This window comes from Dicentrarchus labrax, unplaced genomic scaffold, assembly GCF_905237075.1.
Source record: "Dicentrarchus labrax unplaced genomic scaffold, dlabrax2021, whole genome shotgun sequence".
NCBI classification, from domain to species: Eukaryota; Metazoa; Chordata; class Actinopteri; family Moronidae; genus Dicentrarchus; species Dicentrarchus labrax.
This window is the reverse complement of record NW_026136721.1, coordinates 3,449,149-3,470,505: the sequence shown is the minus strand read 5'-3', so window position 1 is coordinate 3,470,505 and position 21,357 is coordinate 3,449,149. Positions and strand designations below refer to the sequence as shown.

Here is a 21,357-nt window from a genome sequence, read left to right as displayed (position 1 = left end):
TGCAGGAAGGTTTTCATTTATTTCGGTTATTTATTGCTTTTTATTTTCTATATGACCTGACGTGTCTATGACCTCCACACACACATTATCAAAGTTAGACAAAAAGGAAAACATTGTAAAATTGTTCACAGTAAAGTTTGAATCCATCAGATTTCCATCAAATCAAAACCAGTTTTTAATTCTATTGTTAATCATTTTTCCCTGCAACATCCAATAATAATAATAATAATAATAATAATAATAATGACACTGCACCATTATCAGACAGAGAGTCAGTCAGATATACTCCACTAAAGCTCCACCTCTTCCTGTACGCAGACAGACACTGAGGACAGCACATGTGAGACATGTGAGACATCAGAGCAGACAGCAGACAGACGGGCAGAGAGACGCTCTACCTGGACATGGATCACCTGTTGGTGCTGTTGCTGTTGCTGTGGAGCTCAGGTAGGACTCTGCTTTAAAGATGGTGAAATATTTGTGTCTCTCTCTCTCTCTCTCTCTCTCTCTCTCTCTCTCTCTCACACACACACACACACACACACACACACACACACACACACATCACATTAATGCATGAAAGGAAGAAAAAAAGGAAAACACTGTAAAATTGTACACAGTAAAGTTTGAATCCATCAGATTTCCATCAAATCAAAACCAGTTTTTGATTCTATTTTTAGTCATTTTCCCTGCAACATCCAATAATAATAATAATAATAATAATAATAATAATAATAATGACACTGCACCATTATCAGACAGAAAGTCAGTCAGATATACTCCAGTAAAGCTCCACCTCTTCCTGTACACAGACAGACACTGAGGACAGCACATGTGAGACATCAGAACAGACAGCAGACAGACGGACAGAGAGACGCTCTACCTGGACATGGATCACCTGTTGGTGCTGTTGCTGTTGCTGTGGAGCTCAGGTAGGACTCTGCTTTAAAGATGGTGAAATATTTGTGTGTGTGTGTCTCTCTCTCTCTCTCTCTCTCTCTCTCTCTCTCTCTCTGCAATAATTCAGTGGTGTCAGAAGGTGTGTGTAGCTGTGTGTGCGTACTGTCACTGGGAAGTTGTTGCTGAGATATTGACGTTTGTTTTGTTTTGGTTTGTGCATCTGTGGGGTCAAAGGTCAACTTCACTAAATCATCAGAACTAATAAATAGGATGTCAACATCACCTTTAATGGACCCATACAAAGAAAGACAACAACTGTGTTGGTACAATTCATTAAAGTTTGCCTATCAAAATGATCAATTATCAAATAATAGGTAGAACTTAAATTCATTATAAAGTTCTTCTGGCACCACTTTTAATTTAGTTTAGTCTCATGAAATACACAAAACTATTATTTTGGAACTTAATAATTAATAAATAAGTTATTACCTACGACCAAAATGACATCAACAGCTGGTAAGTTGGAGGATGTAGAGCTCTAACTTTATAAGTATAGCACCATTCATACAGTTTAGTGCAGCTCAAAGAGCTTCGCAGATGATTGATAGGATGATATTAAGACAGAATACAAAAACAATGAAATACAGTCAATTTAAAAATAGAACACAACCATAAAAATGCCAGTCAATACAACAAATGTTCTTTTTTCTCAGGTATACTGATAGTAAATCATTAAATCAAATTAACAATGAAATCCTTGTCAGGTATATTCAAGGACTCAAGGTTGTATGATATCTCCAGGTGTACAAGTGTGTCCAATTGTGTTCAGTTGTTGACGAGTTTAGCCTTGTTGTTGTGTTTGTGATTATTCAGGTGTTTTAATGTGTTCTTGAGTTTTCAGGTGTATTCAGGTGTGATCTGAGGGGTATTGCACAAAACCAGGATAAGGGATTAAGCCGGGATATGTTGGTTATCCTGGCTGAATTTAGCCTCAAGTCGGTTGCATGAAAGCAGGTTAAATTTATCCCGGCCAAGTTACTATGGTGATTTATTCTCTGCAGCTAGCCTGCTCCAGACCAGACTAACAGCCAGGCTGAGATTAATCCTAGTGATTCACCTGTATTTCCACCGTCTGTCCTGTGAGGAATTAATGTGTTTTACAGCATGTCCATGGTCTTTCTAAGTATGTTGCATCATTTGAATTATCCTGCATTAAAATATTACATATATATTGTCATTTCTTATTTCATTTAAATCTGTTGGCTGTTTGTAATTGCAACAGTCTTTTTATATTGATTCAAGTGGAAGTATTATTACTCAGGACAAGTGTTATATTGCTATGCTAATGAAGACTGCTTGTCAAACTGCATAAATATGTGTTTTATTGCAGTAATTGAGATTACAAAACACAGCTGATGAAGTTGCAAAGGTGTTTTCAATGAAATCTGTGACAAGGGCAATATAGTATATATATTATAGCATGCCGTTTAGGAAATTAATCTTTGAATATATAAAATGAATCTTTGAATTTATGGAATGAAACTTGACTGGTCATCAAGGCACTGCTGCCATCTTGTAGAAGTGAGAATGAGTCAGTCAGGAACCTTGTGGCAGCAATACTGAGCAATGAGGACAATATTAACTCATTGGTAAGTGCTTGTACGGGCCAAGATCCTTCCCATAGTACCCGTGCCCAATACCGTTCTCCTGACGAAGAAGTTCACTCCCTTTTTAATGGTGGCAGGCCGACTACAACAGGCCTCAGGCTAAATCCTGACAGAAAAAGCAAAAAAGTTTTCCAGTTTAAGAAAGTATTGTAATATTTCAACTGATGCCATTTTGTAAAACCAGCTAATTCAGAAGGCTATCACTTTGATGAAAAGGATACAACTAGGTTTTGATTTCATTCAGTATTCTCACATTTTTATCAGTATATCCAAGATTCATTCCATATATCCAAAGCTTCATTTCCTAAACGGCATGCCATAATATATATATACACATATATATACATATATATATATATATATTATTCACACCTGTTCCCTCTTCATAATGGCTTGCCCTTTCTTGAAGGATGTACTGAATGAGGAAGCCCTAATCTTCAGACGAGCGTTTAGTCATGAAAGAGTCTTCTGGGACAGGTCAGACCCATTGGCTGTTGGAGATGACTATCTCATTGAGAGATACAGATTCTCAGGTGATGGACTAAGATATTTATGTAGGCTGCTGGGTCCAAAAATACAGCACCAGATGGCAGGAGCCATGCTCTCACTGTACCACAGATGGTCTGTGTTACATTGAGATGTTTTGCAAGTGGGAGCTTCCTTTATTCTGTTGGGGATGCAGAGAACCTCAATAAAGGAACCATTTACAGCACATATCCTGGCTTGGTGGGCCGCCCCCTGTGCCAGTTCTATGGGCTTTTTTTTAACTGCTACAATCATACAGACATTCAACATGTCAGCAGACACCTAATCTATTCACCTCATTTGTTCACTGTTATCTACTTTATAGTCACTTTCCAGCCTGCAAAATGTTCTTGTATTTAACTTTAACTTGCTGCCAGGTCCTTTTATGGCCAGACAAGTTTGTTCTTTATGAAGGATAGAAAGATAAAATAGATAAAAATAGATTAAATGACACACATTGTGGATAATTGTTTGCACTTAATCATACTTTACATTTCCTGAGTAACACTTAAGCATTAAGCTGGTCCGCTATTGTCTGCCAGGTTTTCTCTCTTTCTTTAACTATGACATTGGTATTGCCTTTTTTTGTTATGATATCTTTCACCTCTTCATAGAACTCCATCAGGAGCTGTTGTTCAGCGGCCGTGAAATACGAAGCGCGACTCTTATCCATGTTCCCATCGGTGATTCTGTGAGCGATTGCGAGGTCTATTTCAGTATGCCGTGAACACGCACTTATCCCGACTATCTACAGCTGGCTTAAAATAGCCGCACCTTTTAATCCTGCTTGGCAAACGTGCAACCAATTAAGCCAGGATGCGCCGAGCAGGCTAGGTCAAGCCGCGCTTGCTCACTTATCCTGTATTTCTTTATCTTACTTTTGTGCAATACCCCACAGGTGTTTTCAGTTGTTTACAGATATTTTCAGATGTTTTTATGTTTTCAGGTGTTTAGTTGTTGATTGTTGTTGGTGACTATTCAGGTGTTTAAATGTGCTCTGTTGTGTGTAGGTGTGATCAGGTGTGTTCCAGTGTTTTCAGGTGTGTTCATGTGTGATAAGGTGTGTTGTGTTGTGTGCAGGTGTTATTTGGTGCATTCTAGTGTTATTCAATTCAATTCAATTCAATTCAATTCAATTTTATTTGTATAGCGCCAATTTATAACAGAAGTTATCTCAGGACACTTTTCAAATAGAGCAGGTCTAGACCGAACTCTTTAACATTAATTACAGAGACCCAACAGTACCACCATGAGGAAGCACTCGGCGACAAGGGCAAGGAAAAACTGCCAATTAAAAGGCAGAAACCTAGGACAGATCCTCCGGCTCTAGGTGGGCGGTCGTCTGTCTCGACCAGTTGGGGTGAGAGAGAGAGAGAGAGAGAGAGAGAGAGAGAGAGAGAGAGAGAGGCAGAGAGAGAGAGAGCGAGAGACAGACAGACAGACAGGTGCACAGCAGCAACAGTATTGGCAATGGCAGTCAAGCAGGACCATGGCAGGAGGCTCCACCAGGATCCATGAGAACCTGCGAGACGAGAAAGCACAAGAACTCCGGGGAAGAAGTGGAGTTACTAACATGCATTAATGGGACATGAATGAGTGCAGAAAGAGAGAGGAAGAGAGGAGCTCAGTGCACCATGGGAAATCCCCCGATAGTCTAGGCCTATAGCAGCATAACTAAGGGATGGTTCAGGACTCACCTGATCCAGCCCTAACTATAAGCTTTATCAATGAGGAGTGTCTTAAGCCTACTCTTGAATGTGGTGAGGGTGTCTGCCTCGCGAACCACAAATGGAAGCTGGTTCCACAGGAGAGGAGCTTGGTAACTGAAGGCTCTGGCTCCTGTTCTACTTTTAGAGACTATAGGAACCACAAGTAGCCCAGCATTCAGAGAACGTAGTGTTCTAGAGGGGTAATAGGGTACTATGAGCTCTTTAAGATATGAAGGGGCCTGACCATGAAGAGCTTTATAGGTGAGGAGGAGGATTTTAAATGATATTCTACATTTTACAGGGAGCCAATGCAGAGAAGCTAGTACAGGAGAGATGTGATCTCTTTTTCTAGTTCCTGTCAGTACTCGTGCTGCAGCGTTCTGAATAAATTGGAGCGTTTTAATGGACTTATTGGGGCAACCTGATAATAAAGAGTTGCAGTAATCCAGCCTTGAAGTAACAAATGCATGGATTAGTTTTTCTGCATCTGTCTGTGATAGTATGTGTCTAATTTTTCTAATATTACGTAAATGAAAGAAGGTGGTCCTAGAGGTCTGCTTTATGTGGGAGTTAAATGACAAATCCTGATCAAAGATAACTCCAAGATTCCTGACAGTGGTGCTAGAGGCCAAGTTAATGCCATCTAGAGTGACTATATCTTTAGACAATGAGTCTCTAAGGTTTTTAGGGCCAAGAACAAGAATTTCGTTTTTTTTCTGAGTTTAACATCAGAAAATTGCAGGTCATCCAGGATTTTATGTCCGTAAGACATGTTTGTAATTTAGATAATTGATTAATTTCATTGGGTTTGATTGATAGATATAACTGCGTATCATCTGCATAACAGTGAAAGTTAATGGAGTGATTCCTAATAATGTTGCCTAAAGGGAGCATATATAAAGTAAATAGTATTGGTCCAAGTAAAGAACCTTGTGGAACTCCATGACTAACTTTAGTATTTATGGAGGATTCATCGTTAACATGTACAAACTGAGAACGATCTGATAAGTATGACTTAAACCAGCTTAGGGCAGTTCCTTTAATGCCAATTTGATGCTCAAGTCTCTGTAAAAGAATATCATGGTCAATGGTGTCAAATGCAGCACTAAGATCTAATAATACAAGTACAGAGACAAGTCCATTGTCAGAAGCAGTCAGAAGGTCATTATTACCTTTAACCAGAGCTGTCTCTGTGCTATGATGAACTCTGAATCCTGACTGAAAATCCTCAAATAAACAATTGTTATGTAGAAAGTCACACAACTCTTTGGCGACTACTTTCTCCAGAATCTTAGAGAGGAAGGGAAGGTTAGAGATTGGTCTATAGTTGGCTAAAACCCCTGGGTCAAGAGTGGACTTTTTAAGAAGGGGTTTAATTACAGCTACTTTAAAGGACTGTGGTACATATCCTGATAATAAAGAAAGATTAATCATATCCAGTAAAGAAGTGCCAATTAAGGGAACAACTTCTTTAAGCAGCCTAGTTGGGATCGGGTCTAATAGACAGGTTGATGGCTTCGATGAAGAAATGATTGAAGTTAACTGATGAAGATCGATAGCAGAAAAACAGTCTAAATATATATCTAAGTTTACATTGGCAGACGTCCCTGAACTTGGAGAGCCACTGATAACTGTTGATGGCAGTTGGTGATTAATTTTCTCTCTAATAGTAATAATTTTATTATAGAAGAAGCTCATGAAGTCATTGCTACTTAAGTTTTTGGGGATATGTGGCTCAATAGAGCTGTGACTCTCTGTCAGCCTGGCTACAGTGCTGAAGAGGAACCTAGGGTTGTTCTTATTTTCTTCTATTAGTGCTGAGTAATAGGCTCCTCTGGCATTACGGAGGGCCTTTCTATAGGTTTTAAGATTATCTTGCCAAATTGAGCGATATTCTGATAATTTGGAAGAGCGCCATTTCCTTTCAGATTTTCTAGCTATTTGTTTTAACTGGCGGGTTTGGTGGTTGTACCACGGTGCTAGTCTCCTATGTTTTAATAATTTCCTTTTTATAGGAGCGATAGAGTCTAATGTTGATCGTAGTGAGCCTGTAGCACTATCGACAAGATTATCAATTTCAGATGGACTAAAGTTGTTATAGGACTCTGTTAAATTCAGACATGGCATTGAATTAAACACTGAAGGAATCTCCTCCTTAAATTTAGCTACAGCACTGTCAGATAGACATCTGCTGTAGGAAGTTTTGCCTAATGGCTTATAATCTAATAGTATGAATTCAAAAGTTATTAAATAATGGTCAGATAGGAAAGGATTATGTGGGAAGACTATTAAATGTTCAATATCAATGCCATATGATAAAACAAGGTCAAGAGTGTGATTAAAACAATGAGTTGGTTTATTTACACTCTGACAGAAGCCAATTGAGTCTATTAATGATATAAATGCGTTACTAAGGCTGTCATTGTTAACATCCACATGAATATTAAAATCACCTACAATAATTACTTTATCTGATTTAAGGACTAAACTTGATAGAAACTCTGAATTCAGATATAAAATCAGAGTACGGTCCAGGAGCGCGGTACACTATAACAAATAGAACTGGCTGCAGTGTTTTCCAGTTTGGGTGAAAAAGACTAAGAACAAGGCTTTCAAATGAATTATAGACATAGATATTTAGTTTAGGTTTAGGGTCCATTAAAACGCTCGAATCATATATGACTACTACTCCACCTCCTCGGCCAGTGCCTCGAGGAATGTGAGTATTAATATGACTGGGGGGGGTGGATTCATTTAGGCTAACATACTCCTCGTGGGACAACCAGGTCTCAGTAAGACAAAGTAAATCATAATCTGATATTAATTTGTTCACTAAAACAGCTTTAGAGGACAGAGACCTGATATTTAACAGTCCACATTTCATTCTCTTATTTTGTGCTACTGAGGAGTTGGTTTTAATTTTTATTAGATTTTTATGTTGAACTCCTCTTGTTTTTATTTCTTTAAATAATTTAGGTGGTCGGGGGACAGACACAGTCTCTATGGGGTTTTGGTGTATTATCAGGTGTAATCAAGAATGTTCAGGTGTGATCAGCAGTGTGCAGGTGTGTGATGTGTTCAGGTGTGATCAAATATATTCAGTGTGCAGGTGTTGAGTTTAACTCAGTGTAAACCAGTCTGCTGACTCGTGTTCATTCACATGTTCATCTCAACTATAGTAAACTGGTAAAACGGCTCCAGAGAGAGTTCACTGAGATGTTTCTGAGCTCCAAGAAACTTTGATCGACTGTCCTCTTTTCAAAATGCTGCTTCATACTGATGAGTATTTTCTGATTTTCTCCTCAGCACTGCAGACTGAAGGAACACCCAACTCAACAGGTAAATAGAGAAAGAAAAGAGAAGTAAAGAATCGTCTTTGTGTGGAGAGAAAAGATTGTGGAGTACCTGAGCAGAAGGAACAGAAAAGATGAATCTGCAGATGATGATGTTGTTTTATTGTTTGAAAGTGTTTAAAAATGGATACCAAGTGTTCCAGTGTATTCAGTGTCAGTGTATTGGGAGCTGTTGGACTCACCTGCTCAGGTAGAAGAGGAGCTGCAGCTCTGATTGGTTCATTTCTGTTCTGATGAAACTCACTTTATTCTTTTACTGATGACTCTCTTGTTTCTGTTCAGAGTCTGAGGAGGTCAGGTTGGTGGGAGGAGACAGTCACTGTGCAGGAACACTGGAGGTGAAACATAATGGAGACTGGAAACCAGTGTGGGGCTTCGGCTGGAACATGAAGGAAGGAAATGTTGTCTGTATAAATCTGGACTGTGGTTCTGCTGTTTCTGTAGTAGAGAGAAAGGAGTCTTCAGACAGACCTGTGTGGTTGATCCACAGTGAATGTGTTAAGTCTGGATCTTCTCTGAGGGACTGTGTAAGATCAAGTTCCTCTTCCTACATCCTGAATCTCACCTGTTCAGGTAAGCCCATCAGTGACATCATCAATGACATCATTAATGACAGTAATGCACCCATGTTGATACACACACACACACACACACACACACACACACACACACACACACACACACACACACACACACACACACACGTAGTGATCCCAGTTCACCTCCTGGGCTCTTCCGAGGTCTCTTGAGCAAGGCACTGAACCCCTAACTGCTTTGAGCAGCGACTGTGTGGCAGCCTCATCACTCTGACATCTGTCCACTAATGCATGTGTCCAGGTCCTGTGTGTGCATCAGTGGCTGCTGACTCAAACATTGTGGAGGACAGGAGGAAAACCAACCCACAGCATCGTGTTATTTTACACTAGTTGGCAGATTATCTCTACTTTCTTCTGTTCAATAACAATGAAACAGTAAATCAATGGCTTCCAAGAGTTCTTAAAAACAACATCATTGTATTCACTGCTGTTGTTTCCGGATGAACCCTACAGGCCTAATGCAGAAGACAGAGTATTTATCAAGGCTGTGAGATGTAACAAGAAGCAGCCAGTGTTCAACACCTGAAGGAAAGTGTGCTGACTGATGATGACTACTTGCTGCTTCAATCAAAGCTGGCCCCATTTCCAAATCAGCCAGACGAAGCTTACTGTACTTGCACTTCCAATATTTTATTCCCAACGATGCGTTATCACAAGTCCAGGTTCACCAGGCCTTTTTAAAGTAGTGTGTGCTTTGTATTCAGAGACAGCTGGCAGTTATCCTCAACAAAGTAGTTCAAACACAGCAGCTCTATTTCTCTGCTACAATGGAAATATGACACTAATGATCCCAGCACCATTGGTAAATACCCACACTGAAACAGCAGCTGCACTTTCCTTAAAAACACTAGGGGTGTCCTGCAGGTGTCGCTGTTGAAGCATTTTAATCACAATTTGAATGATGGATTTTCTCCAAAGCAGAGAGAAACCTTAATTCATGAATGATAATTGTTTGTTTGGTCATTATTTATTTCAACCAGTTACTCTTTTTATAGTTTTATTTCCCTCTTTCCTCTCAACAATAGAGGAGGACCAACCTCCCCTGCCTCTACAGACCAGCATCCTCTAGTGTACATGTGTGCGTGTGTGTGTGTTTCAGGCCAGTGTGTGTAATGTTAAAATAACATTATATTATGTTGTTTGATAACATCTTTTTATTTGTGTCTGGTGTCTTTTCTCTCTCTATTTTATCTTCTATTATCTGTCCAGACTCTGTCAGGCTGGTGGATGGGACTAGTCTGTGCTCAGGCAGACTGGAGGTGAAGTCTGACCAGTCTAACCAGTGGTGGTCCTCAGTGTGTGAAGATGACTTTGACCAGCAGGATGCAGAGGTGGTCTGTAGGGAGCTCGGCTGTGGGGCTCCTTCAGTCCTCCAGGGGGCGCTCTATGGAGAAGTGGAGGCTCCAATGTGGACCAAAGAGTTCCAGTGTGGAGGCCATGAGTCTGCTCTCCTGGACTGTAGAAGCTCAGGCTCAGCTAGAAACACCTGCTCACCTGGAAAAGCTGTTGGACTCACCTGCTCAGGTAGAAGAGGAGCTGCAGCTCTGATTGGTTCATTTCTGTTCTGATGAAACTCACTTTATTCTTTTACTGATGACTCTCTTGTTTCTGTTCAGAGTCTGAGGAGGTCAGGTTGGTAGGAGGAGACAGTCGCTGTGCAGGAACACTGGAGCTGAAACATAATGGAGACTGGAGACCAGTGGAGGGCCGAGGCTGGACCCTGGAGGAAGCAAATGTTGTCTGTAGAAATCTGGACTGTGGTTCTGCTGTTTCTGTAGGAGAGAGAGAGGAGTCTTCATACGGACCTGTGTGGTTGATCACCTCTGATTGTGTTCAGTCTGGATCTTCTCTGAGGGAGTGTGCATTCATTTTTTCCTCTTCCTCCATCCTGTATTTCACCTGTTCAGGTAAGCCCATCAGTGACATCATCAATGACATAATTAATGACAGCAATGTACCCATGTTGAGACACACACACACACACACACACACACACACACACACACACACACACACACACACACACACACACACCTGTAGTGATCCCAGTTCACCTCCTGGGCTCTGCCGAGGTCTCTTGAGCAAGGCACTGAAGCCCTAACTGCTTGGAGCAGCGACTGTGTGGCAGCCTCATCACTCTGACATCTGTCCACTAATGCATGTGTCCAGGTCCTGTGTGTGCATCAGTGGCTGCTGACTCAAACATTGTGGAGGACAGGAGGAAAACCAACCCACAGCATCGTGTTATTTTACAATAGTTGGCAGATTATCTCTACTTTCTTCTGTTCAATAACAATGAAACAGTAAATCAATGGCTTCCAAGAGTTCTTAAAAACAACATCATTGTATTCACTGCTGTTGTTTCCAGATGAACCCTACAGGCCTAATGAAGCTCAGTGTAAGTTCAATCAGGAAGACCTTCTCATTATGCCTCATTCATTCACAATTCTCTCCCTCTCTTTTCTTATCAGTCATGGCCGTTTACTCTTTCAGTTAATCCAATCAGATTTAGCCACAATCTCCTCCAGCCAATCATGTTGCTGCTGTTAAACTTTAAATCTGGTCTTTTCTCTGCTGCTTTCAGCTGTCATTTCTGTGCAAATGTGATTTGGATTCTTCAGCTCAATTCATATTCAATGTTAAGATAACGACGGAGAGAGGCTGATCAAACCACTACTGCCCCACATCAAGGCTATATTTTAGCAGTGGGCCCAGTCATGGTCCTGTGTCGGTATGTTTTGTTGCCTTAAACCTTCCATTGTGTATCAATGCCAATATACCACCAACAAACAAATCATGCCAGTATACCACCAACAAACAAATCACAGCAATATGTTTTCACTTCTGAAATTTTCATTGTGCATCAATACCAGTAGCCTACAAAACCAGATCAACACAGTCAGGTACAAGCTGTCCTCGCATACCGATCAGTTCCCAGAAAATTCCTCAATGTCTCCAATCAACGTCCCTCGTCGCTGCCAAGCCTACATGCAGCTGGCCTCTGCGTTCAGCAGGGCTTCACAGGGCGCTCCTCACCTTTCGTCTCTGTTGCAACAGCTCTCTGGTCTAATGAGGTACTGCTGGAGCAACATGGCATTCTGTACCTTTATGTGGCAAAACCACTTAAATTCAGTGTTTTTTAGCCTTTATTTATTCAGGGAAGGTTCACTGAGAGGAAGCCACTGTTACACATTCATACTTGGAAGCTGCCCAGTACAAGCACAACCACTGAGCAGCTGTACAGCAGCGTTTTGGGTTAAGGGTCTTGCTCAAGGGCACATCAGTGGTGGTATTGAGGGAGGGGCAAGTGCTGCTTCTTCACTTTCCCCACCCGCCTTTAGGCCGCCGCTTTACAATTATTCACCAAAATGTATTTATTTAGTTTACATCTTTTAACACTTTCAGTACCTTTTCATGCCACAGCAGACTGCAGGGGAAAAACAGGTTGCACTACACAACTCTGCAGGGGCTCCATAAGGGAGGGCTACGGCATCAAATAAAGTTAAATAAATACAGAAAAACAAGTCCCCAACGTGGAATACAAAGAATGAGAAAATACATTGACAATAAAACAGTGATAATACTTAATAAAATACAGTTGTGAGTAATGGTAATGGCTACTGGAAGCATTCCACTCTGCTACACTGACAATTAGCTACGGGATTAAATGAACAAAATCACTCAAATAGATCCACTGTGAACTTGCCAATACACGCTGAAACCTCCTTGTGGCAGGTGACTACCTGTTGGTCATCCTGGATGAATACTCAAGGTTTCCCTTGGTCGAGATTATGCAGTCCACGTCAGCATGTAAACTCATCCCTGTCATGGACAAAATCTTTTCAACTGTAGGCATACCAGAAGTGGTGAAAAGTGATAACGGCCCCCCATTCTCAAGCAAGGACTTTTCAGATTTTGCAAGGTACCTCGGTTTCCACCACAGGAAGATCACCCCCTACTGGCCACAGGCCAACACTGAAGTCGAAAGATTTAACAGGACTCTGACCAAAGCAATACACACAGCTGTGCTGGAAGGCAAGCCATGGAAACAGGAGCTATACAAGTTCCTCAGGAACTACAGTGCAACCCCTCATCACACCACCAACCGGCCTCCAGCTGAAGTATTCTATGGTGGACCCATAGCAATACAGCTCCCATCCATCTCTCATCCTCCTGATGATGGAGCTCTCCGTCTAACAGACAGATTGAAGAAAGACAGGATGAAACATTATGCAGACAAAAGGAGGAACGCATCACACTCTGAACTCAAGGAGGGTGATGTTGTACTAATGCAACAGAGGAAAACAGGAAAACTTGTAACACCATTCAACCCTAACCCATAAAAGTCATCACAGTGAAAGGAACAATGGTCACTGCACAGAGACACGAACACAAAATCACAAGGCACAGATCACACTTCAAACTTCCGAAACATAAACCGGAAGTCCCATTCACAACAGGAGACAGTGACAACAGTGATGATGATAGTGTTGGTGGACACACAGGTGATCCTGAACATGTTAACCCTGAAGCCAGGAGGAGATACCCTGTGAGGGTAAGCAGACGACCTCCTCAAAGACTTGTGACTGAACTGTAGCAAAGGCTATGAAGACTGATGAGACATTGATAAGTTCCCACTACAGCCTCTAATCACAGTTATGCTTATGTTGCTGATTCAACAACTGTAACATGTGTTCAGAATTGCTCAGAGATATTATTCTCAGTTATTCGTTTAATGTTATATTTCTGATTTTGAATTACAGTAATGATACAGGACTGAATTGTAGCTACTCCTATTTTGGGAAACATTTTATGTTTGTTAATCCACGTCCTGTCAGAGTAAGTAAAGCTAAAACCGAGTAAGGACATTTCATTTGAAAGAAAAGGAGAAATGTAATGTTGTGAGAACTAGGTAGTATCCCTTTAAGAGACTGAGGAAGTCATGTTGTGTTTACAGTCTGAGTTAGTTGCCGCTGCATGAGCAGAGTGAGGATGAGACATGTTACCTGTGACAATGCAATGAGAGTTTATTAAAGCTTCAAGTCCAAATGTATAAAACTTTGAGGACATTGAATTTCTCCAAGATCTAACTTCGATAAACAGATTAATTAAGTTCTTCTTCTAGTTCTTTTAGATTTTCTAGATCGTTGTCGAAACAGATTTTTATTCTGGGTTACAGATCTTCTCAGTCTTTTCTCCCTCTCTCCCTATCTTATCTTCTATTATCTGTCCAGACTCTGTCAGGCTGGTGGATGGGACTAGTCTGTGCTCAGGCAGACTGGAGGTGAAGTCTGACCAGTCTAACCAGTGGTGGTCCTCAGTGTGTGAAGATGACTTTGACCAGCAGGATGCAGAGGTGGTCTGTAGGGAGCTCGACTGTGGGGCTCCTTCAGTCCTCCAGGGGCGCTCTATGGAGAAGTGGAGGCTCCAATGTGGACCAAAGAGTTCCAGTGTGGAGGCCATGAGTCTGCTCTCCTGGACTGTAGAAGCTCAGGCTCAGTTAGAAACACCTGCTCACCTGGAAAAGCTGTTTTACTCACCTGCTCAGGTAGAAGAGGAGCTGCAGCTCTGATTGGTTCATTTCTGTTCTGATGAAACTCACTTTATTCTTTTACTGATGACTCTCTTGTTTCTGTTCAGAGTCTGAGGAGGTCAGGTTGGTGGGAGGACACAGTCGCTGTGCAGGAACAGTGGAGCTGAAACATAAAGCAGACAGGAGACCAGTGATTGGCTCAGACTGGACCCTGAAGGAAGCAAATGTTGTCTGTAGAAATCTGGACTGTGGTTCTGCTGTTTCTGTAGGAGAGAGAAAGGAGTCTTCAGACAGACCTGTGTGGTTGATCAACCCTAACTGTGTTCAGTCTGGATCTTCTCTGAGGGACTGTGCTATATCAGTTTCCTCTTCCTCCGTCCTGTATTTCACCTGTTCAGGTAAGCCCATCAGTGACATCATCAACGACATCATCATAATGCACCCATGTTGACAGACACACACACTGAAACGTCCTTGTGGCAAAATTAAAAAAGTTGAATGGAAGTGCTGTCCTAATTCTTTGGTTCATGAAATTATTCCCAGGCCACACAGACCAATAATTGAATGGAAATTTACTAGTAGCCTATTTTATTTCAGTAAGCCCAACTCTCTATTTAAATCAAGATTTTGTGATCACTGATTTGCTGAAACATTTTCCTCTACCTTAAGCTTGTTACAATTATGTTCCCCTTTCTGTCAGCCATGATTTTGTACCTTCAAAATTAAAGAAAGGTCCACATTTATCACCTTAAGGACCTTTTTTGTGCCTTAGACGGGACTTTAGTAACAAATGTCCCTTTGGGTACAGAAATGATTCCCCTATTTCTCTGTGTGCAGGACCTCGACCCAACAAACTCACTGTTTTCAGTTTGGTTGTCGGATCCTAACTTTTGTTTGCCATCTCTGACTTTAATTTCTGTTTAGTTGTCAGACGTTAAGTTCTGTTTTCCATTTTATTTAAGTTGGTGTTGTTCGGTCTTATGACCTTTTATTAGGTTCCACATGCTACACCTATGGTCTCCCTGACCCCATGCAACAAATCTGCATTTTCAGTTTGTCACTGCTGACTTTAATTTCTACTTGGTATTATAATTTTTTATATTTCTGTTTGGTCCTATGAACTTTCCATTATGTTACATACTGATCTTAATCATTATTTCATATAATTGACCTCATTTTCTTCTAGTATCAAGCTCACATTTCCTCTGTGAAAACACTCCTTTACATTTGCCGGCTTGTTGTAATTTAGTCTGATCTCCTTTGCCACGTCATGATCAATACAACCTCAGTGTGGCATTATTGTACAATCATTTACTTCCAGCTATATGTTCCTGTTACATATTACATATTTTAAGTGATCCCCTGCTGTCTGGTACGGTAGGATTGAAGCATTTTTACCTGGTTCGTTGTTCCTTTCTCATTCTTTTCTATTCTTTTGGGGGTTCCCTATACTAATCACAGCTCCACCAACCCCCTCAAATACGATGACTTTACGATGGGGTCTAATCGCCAAAGACTTTTACATTTCTCCTCTTCACTGAGCACATATCATCTAAATATATTTGTCCACTCCAAAATAAGGTCTTTCCTGATTGAAAGGTTGTGAGATGTAACAAGAAGCAGGATTGAATCAAAGTTGGCAGTTATCCTCAACAAAGTAGTTCAAACACAGCAGCTCTATTTCTCTGCTACAAAGGAAATATGACAGTAATGATCCCAGCACCATTGGTAAATACCCACACTGAAACAGCAGCTGCACTTTCCTTAAAAACACTAGGGGTGTCCTGCAGGTGTCGCTGTTGAAGCATTTTCTCCAAAGCGGAGAGAAACCTTAATTCATGAATGATAATTGTTTGTTTCCAATCCAATCCAACTTTATTTGTTAAGCATTTTAAAAACAACCAAAGTTGACCAAAGTGCTGTACAGGAGAATAAATAGGACATCATAAATGTAAACAGTGATGGTGATGATGAAGACCACTGTGAGGAATATAGACAGTGATGGCGACAACACTGGAAAGTTCCCGTGGCAGATAACACGGACGAAGTCCGATGGCGACGAGCTCGACGTCCGGTCGCAGACGCTCTTTCACACAGACGTGCCCGGCGTTACACCACCTGTTGTTTATGAGCACAGACAGTCCCCCCCCTTTCTTCATGCCGGTCGCGGTGGTGTCCCTGTCGGCTCGAACCGTCTGGAAGCCAGGAATGGTGACGTTGGAGTCCGGTATCTGCTCGATGATTGCAGGGATGTAGAGTTTAAAGCTCCTCTTCTTCATCCTCCGTTTAACCCCCGCTCTGCAGCCTCACCGTCTCCTCCGGGATGAGGGTCTCTCTCCAGTCAGGATGCTCGGGTACCTCAGGGCGATCATCTGGTCACGGGTGAAAACAATGCGACTCCCCGTCGCCATGGAGACCAGCGTAAACAAAAAATAAAAAGTGCTCAAAAACAGCAAAAAAGTATTTAGGCGACGTGAACAAAGTAGTAAGAAAGTAAGAAAAGAGTTCAAAATAGCAAAAACACACAAACTACAACAATGAAAGGAGCTGCCATGACAGGCTGCCGTTGTCGCCGGCGCCATTCCATGGAATCATCGTTTGATAATTATTTATTTCAACCAGTTACTCTTTTTATAGTTTTATTTCCCTCTTTCCTCTCAACAATAGAGGAGGAACAACCTCCCCTGCCTCTACAGACCAGCATCCTCTAGTGTCCGTGTGTGTTTAAGGCCAATGTGTGTAATGTTAAAATAACATTATATTATGTTTGATGATATCTTTTTATTTGTGTCTGGTGTCTTTTCTCTCTCTCGATTGTATCTTCTATTATCTGTCCAGACTCTGTCAGGCTGGTGGATGGGACTAGTCCGTGCTCAGGCAGACTGGAGCTGAAGTCTGACCAGTCTAACCAGTGGTGGTCCTCAGTGTGTGAAGATGACTTTGACCAGCAGGATGCAGAGGTGGTCTGTAGGGAGCTCGACTGTGGGGCTCCTTCAGTCCTCCAGGGGGCGCTCTATGGAGAAGGGGAGGCTCCAATGTGGACCAAAGAGTTCCAGTGTGGAGGCCATGAGTCTGCTCTCCTGGACTGTAGAAGCTCAGGCTCAGCTAGAAACACCTGCTCACCTGGAAAAGCTGTTGGACTCACCTGCTCAGGTAGAAGAGGAGCTGCAGCTCTGATTGGTTCATTTCTGTTCTGATGAAACTCACTTTATTCTTTTACTGATGACTCTCTTGTTTCTGTTCAGAGTCTGAGGAGGTCAGGTTGGTGGGAGGACACAGTCGCTGTGCAGGAACAGTGGAGCTGAAACATAAAGCAGACAGGAGACCAGTGATTGGCTCAGACTGGACCCTGAAGGAAGCAAATGTCTGTAGAAATCTGGATTGTGGTTCTGCTGTTTCTGTTGGAAAGAGAAAGGAGTCTTCAGACAGACCTGTGTGGTTGATCAACTATTACTGTGTTCGGTCTGGATCTTCTCTGAGGGAGTGTGCAAGATCATATTCCTCTTCCTCCATCCTGACTCTCACCTGTTCAGGTAAGCCCATCAGTGACATCATCTAACATCATATATGACATGAACATGACATCCTGAAGTCAGAAGTGGGCTTGTCTGTCTGTCTTTGTCTGTCTGTCTTACTGATATCAGTCCAGTGACATTCACATCATCAATGCGACCTTTCATCATCTCATCTCATTTACAGACCTGCTGGTTCGGCCCAACATCTCTGTGTCCTCCTCCACGTACGGGGTCTCTGAAGCCCAGCAGCAGGAGTTTCGGGTGCTCAGGGGCTCCACCTTCACCATCAGCTGCTCCATCCAGCCACAGTACCCAGGAGGCTCCTTCCAGCTCACCTTCACCTCCTCCAACACAACGCACAACTACACACAGCCAGCTGTCAATCACTCTGCCCACTTCCTGTTTCCTGCTGCAGAGCCCGCCCACCAAGGAAACTACAGCTGTGTTTATCACGTCTATGTTTTCTCTCATAACTTCTCCTCTGAGAGCCGTCTGCTCTCTCTCACTGTCTCAGGTAAGCTGAAGCAGAGAAACTGTCTCACTGACTGTTTACATGCAGCTTTGGAAAGATGATCAGCTGACAACAGAGACTACTGTCATTGTGTTACACATGTCATATAGTGTCCAAACTTATATAAGTGTGTAAATGTCAACAGCAAACAACATACTGTAGGACAGATCATGTTTGGTTACTGACTGAGGTATTTCACTGTTCACCATATTTACAGAGTAAACACAATTTGCTGTGATTTAATTGCAATAAACGGATCAAAAAGATGCTGAAATAACTACATAAGCTCAAGTTATTTAGTCGGGTCTGTCTGCAAGACCACAAGCAAATAACTTTTGAAATGTTTGTTTTCTGAATGGAGTTTGGTTGATCGGGGCTATGCTAACTTAGTTTGGAGAACAATGCAGACAGGATGTGTGGTCAGATAACAGTTCACTGAACAGATTCTGGGAGAAAACACCTTGTGATGTGATGACTGTCCATGTGTTTGATCAGATCCATCAGTTCATCATCACTTCATCAGAGTGGTCCTCCTGCTGCTGACTCTGCTGTTGGTGAACACTGCCCTCTGTTGCTGCTGTAAGGTACTGACACTGTCTGTTGTTTAGAGGACTGACTGAAATGAAGCACTCTGTCTGTTTATTGAACTGAAGAGGGGACTCATGCTGTCGTGTCTCTCCAGGCCTGCAGGGGGCAGAAGCCGGGCAGACAGGAGAACATTGAGCTGGATGATTATAACCTGGGTGTTCCTGCAGCTGGAGGAGGGCCGACTGAAGAGGAAGGAGCTCAGGGAGCAGAGTAGGTCCTCCAAGGAGCTCCTCTCACATCCACATGGATTTCACAGCTGACACACAGCCATCAGCTCAGTCAAGGATTTTACATTTTTATCCTCATGTTGGCTGGAATTATTATATCACATTATATTTTTATTACTCTGAGCATGAAAAGACCAAAACCAACCCTGTTTGTTCCTATTGAAGACGTAACTCTTTAAAAACACCTCACAAATATTGAAAGCAGAGATACTGAGCTCTCGGGCTGTAAAGATTTACACATTCAGAAATCAGTTTTAACGTTATAGATTCGACGACATCGGTACACTGACCCCTGGATCGATCTAATGTACCATGAACCGGTCGATGGTCCGATTCTAAAGTTATGAAGACCCAGGCTGGTCGGGGGGTTTGGGAGTCATTTTGGAACAATGTTGGCCCAGTGATGTTATCTATTCAGTTAAAATCAAAGTGAAACACTGTCATATATCCTCTGAATCTGGTGTTACAATACTCGATCACATTTGGTGACGTTTGAACAACTGAATCCTGAGATAAGAGCAGAAACCTGTTCAGGACCACCTGCTGTTGGATCTGTAGATCTGGACCACATCCAGGGTTGGTGGAACAAATCTGCTGCGATTGGGAGAATCTGTTTAAAAAGATTACAGTGAATTAACAAAGTCATGTAGTTAGAGAACAGAGAACAATATTAAAGGTCAGAGGCTGTTTGACACCACTTTCATCCTGTTAATGAGCTATGAACTTTATAACTTTACTTTAGCGCTCCCTTGTGGTTGACATGGGTTTTTATTTATCTTGTGAGCAAGATTTCCTCCTCCAGGACTTTGAAAATGTCATATTTGTATCGTAGATGGTTCGACAGCAGGACCACATTCAGCTCAAATCTGGGAACAAATAATCAGAATAATTCAAATGGGAGCAAATATGAGTTGTTAAAACTTATTTGGTTTTTAAATCGAGAATTTTCATTATTTTTATACAGTAATTAAGAATCTTACTTCATTTTGTTTCAGGATTTTACTTATTTTCAGAAAGATTTTGGTTATTTTTTTAACATTAAGGATTTCTGCTAATTTTAGTAATCAAGGATTTTACTTATTTTCAGAAAGATTTTGGTTATTTTTTTAACATTAGGGATTTCTGCTAATTTTAGTAATCAAGGATTTTGCTTATTTGAACTATTCAGTATTTTGATTCTTTTATTAATTCAGGATTTTTATTTTTTATAATTAAGGATTTTGTATATTTCTTAAATTTTATTTTATACATGATATCTTATTTTGTACCAGTGTTACTTAATTGTGTGATTAAGAATTTTTCTTACATTTATAATTAAGGATGTTTGCTCATTTTTTTTTTTACAGTTTTGCTTATTTCTTACCAATTTAGCTTCATTCTATGTTTTAGGAATTTTACCAACTTTTGTAGATAATGATTTTGCTTACTTTCGTAATTACAGATTTTGTTTATTTTGTATGAATTTTACTAAATGTTGTGATCAGGGATTTTGTTTATTTGGTACAAATGTAGTTTAAAGGTCCAGAGTGAAACACTGAGGAGGATCTATTGTCACAAATGGAATATAATATTCATCGGTATGTTTTCATCAGTGTTTAATCACCTGAAAATAGGAATCGTTGTGCTTTTGTTACCTTAGAATGAGACGTTTTTATCTACAGAGGGAGCAGGTCCTCTTCTGGCGGAGTCCACCATGTTCCTACGGTAGCCCAGAACAAACAAACCAAACACTGACTCTAGATAGGGGAGTTTGCATTTTCCCCAGCCAACGTAGGTTCCCCTACACACTTGTAAGGCGAGCTGTATTCGGTTGGTTGCATTCTCCAACTTCACCATTAGATGTCACTAAATCCCTTCACACTGGACCTTTAAGGATTTTGCTCATTTCATAAGAGTTTTACTGTGATTAAAGCTCGGGTAGATAACGTTAGACAAAGATCCACGTGAAAACATAAATCCCACCTGTTCCCTTCAGGCCTCCCTCTAAAACCACTCCCTGAAAACACATGAACACATAGTGGCCGACTGCTGCATCATTAACAATCATTTCATTCAGACTGAATCCAATCACTGGCTGAGCTCATTACAGCAGCCACAGAGACCAGATTGTCTCTCAGAGCATTTTATTGATTCATTGTTGTCGGGATGTAAAAAGAATTTCAACAAATACAACAAAAAGATTCCTCTGAAATACCTACCCTAGCTTTAAGGATGTTGGTTAGTTTTACAATTA

The 21,357-nt window shown here is 41.3% G+C and overlaps 1 pseudogene; it reads left to right on the top strand.

The window, feature by feature from the left end:
* The first annotated feature begins 818 nt into the window (after positions 1 to 818).
* LOC127355044 (scavenger receptor cysteine-rich type 1 protein M130-like) lies at positions 819 to 19,409 on the top strand (annotated as a pseudogene).
* Positions 19,410 to 21,357: the final 1,948 nt, after the last annotated feature.